Source organism: Cebus imitator, unplaced genomic scaffold, assembly GCF_001604975.1.
Source record: "Cebus imitator isolate Cc_AM_T3 unplaced genomic scaffold, Cebus_imitator-1.0 Scaffold579, whole genome shotgun sequence".
Classification (NCBI taxonomy): domain Eukaryota; kingdom Metazoa; phylum Chordata; class Mammalia; order Primates; family Cebidae; genus Cebus; species Cebus imitator.
Window position 1 is genome coordinate 39116 of NW_016107894.1, and position 7987 is coordinate 47102.

Consider the following 7987-nt stretch of genomic DNA (forward strand, 5'->3'; position numbering starts at 1 on the left):
TCAACTGTCTCCCAGGTGTTCCAGTTGCCTGTTGAAAAGGCGCCAGGATCTGTGTGATTTCCTGTGCGGTGACCCACTGTGCCGGCTGAAACAGCTGCACTGAAATTCATGGCACTTTTTTGCCCAGGAATCTCCTGGCCTGGCTCCCCGTTTCAGTCCCCTTTTTAATCAGATGAATGGGTAACTCTGCCTCCCTGGAGCTCCAGTCGCCAGCTTAAACAGCGCCTGGACCCATGTATTTTGTACAGAGAACTGCTGCACTGGGGCGCCAGCCAAAGCAGCTGCTCTGGCCAAAACAGCCGTGCCTGCCAAAACAGCCACGCTGGTGAGCTGTGGGACTCCTACCCCTGGGAATCTCCTGGTCTGTGGGCAATAAAAATCCGTCTGGAAATGTGGTGTCCACTCACCCTCCCCACTTTTGCTGGGAGCTGCAAACTGAGCTGCTCCTAATCGGCCATCTTGGATCCGTCCATGTTTCTAATTCTAATCAGTGGTAGAACAGTTTCAGTGCAGCTTATAGGTTCATGTCAGTGATGAACTTGGGTGGAGATGGCGACACAGCTTGTTCTCTCCTCCTAGGCTCTCAGTGCATCCAAGATCCTGAGCTTCCAGGGACCTGGCCACTCCTGCCCTGAGCCCTGCCTTGGCTGAACTGGTCACTGCTGTGTGTCCCAGGCTGCCGGCCTGCCTATCCTCTGCAGTGCAAAGGTATGTATGTGTACACATATGTACAGGTACCTCACATATACCATGCCCACCTTACACCACACACATACACGATACACACCATACACAACACACATACACCCACCTCACACCATACACTGTGTTACACACAATGCCCACTTCACACTCCCCACACATTGAATTTGTACAGAGACACAACATACACCACACACATAGTATAACCACCTCACATACAGCATACATATATCATACCCATTTGACACACCAGGAACATATTACATCCACCTCACACCACACACACACACCATACACGCCACACACAACACATATACAGACACCTCACACACCACATAACACTTATAAACCATGCCCACCTCACACTCCACAGAGTTAACCCATGTATACCTCACACATCATTCCCACCTCACACACAAACCCCATACTCATATCATACCCACCTCATATACCCCATACATGCCACACACAACACACATACACACCTTACATACCACATATATACCATGTTCACCTCACACACACCACACACTTAACCCATAAACACCATACACAGAACGCATATCATAGCCACCTCATACCCCACACATGTATCATACTCATTTCATACACATACCCCATACATGTCACACACAACAAACATACCCACCTCACACACCACATATATACCATGCCTATGTCACACAAACCACACACTTAACCCATAGATACCACACACAGCATGCATAACATGCCCACCTCACACACACCACACACATATACCCACCTGACACGCCACACATGTATCACACCCACTTCACACACATACCCCATACACGCCACACACAACACACATATCCACCTCACACACACCACACACTTAGCCCATATACACTACACATACCACACCCATGTCATACTCCCCTCACATACAGTACACACATATCATACCCACCTCTCACACACCAGACTTAACCCATATACACTATATACACAGACACCACACACATATATCCATCTCACACACCACACACCATATATATACCCTGCCCACCTCACACACACCATGCGCTTAACCTATGTACACCAGACACCACACACATTAAACTCACATCACAGACACCACACACACCCCTTATACACCACACACATCATGTCCACTTCACAAACATAATACACACACTTCTATACATCATGCACTCATCACACTTACCACATACCGCACACATACACCACACACGCAACACACATACCACTCACCACATACCATGCATACACCATATACATTTCACACCACATGCATTTCATACACAGCACACAAACACTTCAAAAGTACCACATACACAGCACACCACACTCCAAGTACATATTGCATCACCTGTACCACACACCACATTCCACACACCATATACAACATATCTACCCACCTCACACACCACACACTACGTACATATTATGCCCACCTCACACACTCCACATGCTTAACCCATATACAGCACACACACACACCACACACAAACCATGCCCACCTCAGACACACCACACCCATACTCCATACACACCATACACAGCACACATATACCCACCTCACACCATACACTACATTATACACCATGCCCACCTCACACATCCCACACACTTAACCCATATGCAGCACACACACCACACACGTTCTATGCCCACCTCATACACACCAGGAGGAGGAAAACTCTGTGCAGGCCCTGAGGCCCCAGAAGGAGTGGTACAATCGGTGCTCTTTTAGCTTTGAGGCCCATGGACAGTTTAAGTGTTAACAGCTCAGTGGAAGGTAAGTGTGACAGCCTTTTACACCAGCCTGAAAGAGAAATGGATGTTGGAATGTGAGAAAGGGTGGATATGAAAGATGCTGCTTTCGACTGTGTTAAGTTTCAGATGCTGGCTAGACTTTGAAGTGGAAATGTGAAGAACACTGAAGATGTGAATCTGGAGTTCAGGGTATAGGGCAGGCCTCAAGATTCTCCTTGGAGGCTGCACATTTTAACTTGAAAGAATTCCATTGTGTTTTTCAGAGTAGTAATTTCATTTGATAGAATAAAGACCCAGTGGTATTTTGAGTAGAATGATGAGAAACATTTTTATCAAACTTATTTTTAAAGCATTGCAAATAAAAATGAGAGTAAAATATAGGTGATTTTCAGTCAGCATCAGTGACCTGTCTGTATCTGACCTGAGTCCCAGCTGATAGAGCCAGTAGACCGTAGAAATCTCAGTATTTGATTTGCATATTTTAAAGCTATCGAGAAGAAGAATTAGACATTTTAATTTCTCCCCCCCCACCCCCATAAGGAACCTTGTGGATATACTTGTGAGCCTTACCTTCTTTTTTTTTCATAGCAGGAAACCAGTCCGAACTGGAAGGCCTCTGAACAAGCTGTATACTGTGTAGCCGCCAGCTTCTGCTTTCTCGAGGCAGAACACTGGCCCTCAGTGCCTCTTTCTGCTTCCCCTTGTTCGGACCACTGAGGACTGCCACTGTCCTGTCTGACTCCTCTGTTGTGGTGAGCAATATAGGGAGGCTGAGGGATTGATCTTATTTGGCTCCTTATTTTAAAAAGATACGTGGTAATTACATAAAGTTACATCTAGTTTGAGCAGTACCATTTACAACTTTAAGTTGTTGTACAGAAATTGATACTTTATTATTTAGAAAACAGACTTTAAAGTTAATAATACTGAGAGAATTCGTGGTTCTTTCCTTTCGCCTTCCCCGTCCTTTAGTTCTTTATTTTTAGAGCTTTTGTACTGGCACATCTTCCCTTTCCTGGGGAGTTGATTTTAAAAATTAGACTTGCAAGAGCTTATCCTTTTAGAGGATGATGAAAACCACTTGTACTTGAACTTAAAGAAAAGATTTTTTAAGTTCCTTGTGTGCCCTTTTCAGCTCACATCCCAGAGAGGAGAGATTTCTGCAATATTGTATTAACCATTTCCTTTCTTCAAGTGTTATCCACAAATGTATATATGTATGTGGTAATAATGAAATTTGCCATCTTAACCATCTTTAAGTGGGTAGTTCAGTAGTGATGAGTGTATTTGCAACACTGAGTGCTAGATCTCCACTTTTTCATCTTACAGAACTGAAACTGTATATTAATTAATCAACTCTCTATTTCCCCCAGGCCCAGCAGCTGGCATTTTGTTTCTATGAATTTGACTATTCTAGATACTTCATGTAAGTGGAAACTTGCAGCGTTTGTCTTTTTGTGAGTGACATATCTGAGTTAGTGTGTTTTCAGGGTTCTGTGTTGTCACACATATGTTATATGACTCATAAAAGCCAGAATTTTTTTTGAAAAGCTGAATAATGTTTCATTTATAAATTTCTTAATATTCATGTGACTGAATTTATAACATTAATATTTGCAATGTTTTGTTTTGTTTTTTTTAGCTAGTTTAGGAAATTCTTCTGTATCCTGAGATCATAAAGATAGCCTCCTATATTTTTAAGAAATATTTTTTCTTTGTTTTAAAACAAGATTAAATTTACAGGAAGGTTATCAGTACAATTCAGATAACCTTTGCTTTTCCCTGAACCATTTGATAATAAGTTGCTGACTTGACCCATTGCTTCCAAATATTTTAGTGGCATTTTCTAAGAAAAGGACATTCTTCTGTGTATTATCAAAATGACCATCAAAATTAGAAAATTAATACATTTCTATTATCACATCTTCAACTTCATTCAAGCTTTACTGCTTATCTCATCAAATTCTGTTTAACAGCAGGATCAAGTTTGGAATTACAGGTTGCATTTAGTTCTAAACTCTTAGTCTCCTTACATCTAGACCACTCCCTTTATTGAATTGAGATGTATTCGTTCCTCTTCTATTTTCTGGGAGGGATTGTATAAAACCAGTGTTAATTATTTTTTAAAAATTTGATAGAATTTTTCAGTAAAACCATCTAGGCTGAGGTTGGTATTTTTTTGTTTGTTTGTTTTCATGGGTTTGTTTTGTTTTGTTTTGTTTTTTGGTTTTTGGGATGGAGTTTTGCTCTTGTTGCCTAGGCTGGAGTGCAATGGCATGAAATTGGCTCATTGCAGCCTCCACCTCGTGGGTTCAAGGATTCTCCTGCCTCAGCCTCCTGAGTAGCTGGGATTACAGGTACCCACCACCAGGCCCAGCTAATATTTTGTATTTTGAGTAGACATGGGTTTCACCATGTTTGCCAGAGTGGTCTTGAACTCCTGACCTCAGGTGATCCACCCACCTCGGCCTCCCAAAGTGCTGGAATTACAGGTGTAAGCCAGCACACCTCACTGGCCTAGAGATGTTTATGAGATTTTAAATTACAAAGTCAGTTTTCTTAACAGTTACAGGTCTATTTAAATTCATATTGGATGAGTTGCAGTTGTGTTTTTTCTGGAATTGGTGCATTTCATCTAAGAAATTCTGTTTTAACTAATCTATGTGCAGTTTTATTCTTCCTTACCTTATATAGACATATTTTCAATAAAAAGACAATCTATTACAAATATTTATAAAAAGCATATTTTACATCTGTATCATATAATGTTATATCTGTATCATATACTTTGGATCAAGCTCTAGATGTAGCCAAGATCTCAGGGGGCAAGCTATATTCATCACTGATAGGAGACTCAGTGACCTGTAAAGTCTGTGTCACTACACACTTCAGAGTTTGCTCTGCATGAGTCTCTGACCATGCAAATAGCTATACTGTGGCTATATTTTGGTGACACCTCATTCTGCTTCAATTTTTTTCCATGACTTATTCAAAATAATGTGATACAGTGCAAATCAGATTTGCTATGGTGCCTGACCTCAGGTTGCTTAGATTCTCTGTAGGGGTTGCAGAGAAGTAATTAGGAAATCAGTAATCAGTGTGATCAGTGTTGTGATGAGGAGGCAACAGGTCCTCATGAGAACACAGAGAAGAGGTATCTCTTTTATTCTCTGCATCTCTGATACCTAGTACAGTACCTTGCACATAGAAGGTTCTCACTAAGTCTTTATTGAATGAATGAATGAACTCAAAACTGGGTGATCACAAGGTCACTTTTGGAAAGGACTTGTGTCTGAGCCAAGTTAGTGATATCTATGTGTAGTAGATGAGTGGAGGGAATTCTCTCATGTGGATGCAATAATATGCAGTGTTGTAGAAGAACAGAAAGCTTAGCGATCTAAATGGTTGTCTAAAGCTGTCTATTTGCAAGTGGTGATTGGTTTCCAAAAGTGATTGCAGACTGAAGACTAAGAAGAAATAACTCTGACCAAAGTATGTATTGGGCAAGGTTAGCTGAGAGCCAGAATTGATTTTGATGAATGAGCATTTTTGGTTCTGGCTGTTGTGTTTACCATTACTAGCTTTAGTTTCTAACATGTCTTAAAAATAGTGCTCTCCAAATGAATGAGAAGTATTTTTTTGTGAAGCATGGTACAGTTTTCTCTGGCTTTTACCTACTAGTCTTATTCATACTATCTTTGCTTTAAAACAATACTTTTTTATGCTCTAAATATATCTGTGATAAATGATGAGTTTAGCACTAATAATGGTGGGTCATATTGTTGTGTTTTCATATGCCAGGTACTGTATTGAGACCCTGCCATGAGTTATTTCATTTAATGTGGACAGTGGCCTGTCTATAAGAAAACCAAACCTAGAGCTCCCATTTTACAGAAGTGGCAACTAAGATTTGGGGAAGTTAAATTGTGTGTACCCAAGGTCACTTAGGCAAGCCTGGGACTCACATTTGAATCTAAGTCTGTCTGACTTCATTTAACCACTGAGCTGTGTGCTCTTTCCAATGTTTCATATGTCTTTTTATGTCCCAGGATTTAGTTTTACTTGTGTATATAACCTTGGAAAGTTTATCAGTTAAGTAGGGAAAGAGTTTGTAGTGAAGTAACATATTAAGACTCTCCTAAAAGCAAATCACAGAAACCCACTTTAAGCTAGCCAGCATGGCTGGATGCAGATGCTTCAACAATAATTACTGTGCTCTTCCTCTCTGTGTCTCCTCCTTTCTCACCTTCCTCTTTCCCCCTCCTTCTTTATCCCACTGCCCCACTCCCTCTCTCATTCTGCTTTTCTTAGAGTGTTGGCCCGTTCTCTCTTGTCACAGGAGCAGCCCCAGTTGAACCCAGCTCCACCTGTGATCCTAGGAAGAGAAAGCGTCTTCTCTGGGATCTCTAGCAGTAATGCCCTGGGGAATACTCATGGTCATGGGGACTGGGGGCTGTGAGAGGGCTTTCTGAACTATATGGAATGTAGCTGTTGGGGTGACAACATGTCCATACTTCATCTTGATAAGACATGTCATTTGATGGTTGGAGGCTATAATTATCTAAAGATAATGCACAGTATATTTTAATAGCTTTATCAAGATGTAGTTCACATACCATAGGACTCATCCATTTAAAGTGTACAGTTCAATGGTTTGAATGTATTCACAGTTGTACAGCTATCACCACTGTCTAATCTGTAACACTTTCATCGCAAAAAGGAACCTGGTACCCATTCACAGTCACTCCCTATTTTTTCCAAATATCTCGGCCTTAAGCAACCACTCATCTACTTTCTGTCCCTCTAGATTTGCCTATTCTAGACACTTTACGTAACTGCAATGAATGACTTGTGGTCTTTGTGTCTGACTTCTTTCATTAGCATGTTTTCAAGGTTTATCTATCTTTGCATATCATCATGCATTTTTTATTAATTGCTAAATATTATTCAATTATATAGATATATGCCACATTTTATTTGTCTGTTGGACATTTGGGTTGTTTGCACATTTTTGCAATTAAGAAAAACGCTGCTATGAACACTTGTGTAGAAGCTTTTGTGTAGATCTGTTTTTAGTTCTTTTGTGTGAATACCTAGGAGTGGAATGCCGGCTTATATGATAACTATACCTAACATTTTGAGGAACTGTTTTCCAAAGTGACTGTATCATTTTACATTGTCATCAGCAGTGTGTGAGGGTTCCAGTTTCTTTACATTCTTGTCAATACTTAATATCTTTTTGATTATAGGCATCTTGGTGGGTGCGAAGTGGCATAATGTATATTTTAGAAAAGGCTGTTTTGTTTGTTAAATAATGGCCTGTTTACTTGCCGTCTTCCCTTGTATTGGAGCTTTCCCAGTGGGTTCTGAACCTGCTCCCCTCAGTCCAACCAGGTAGGCAGACCATGTTGGTCAAAGAATCAGAATTATGTTTATTATTCTTTTTCTTGATAAATTTTATTATTTACAAATCTAGACAGGGATTATTCTTATTTTAATATAAGAAACAGGTGGGCCAGGC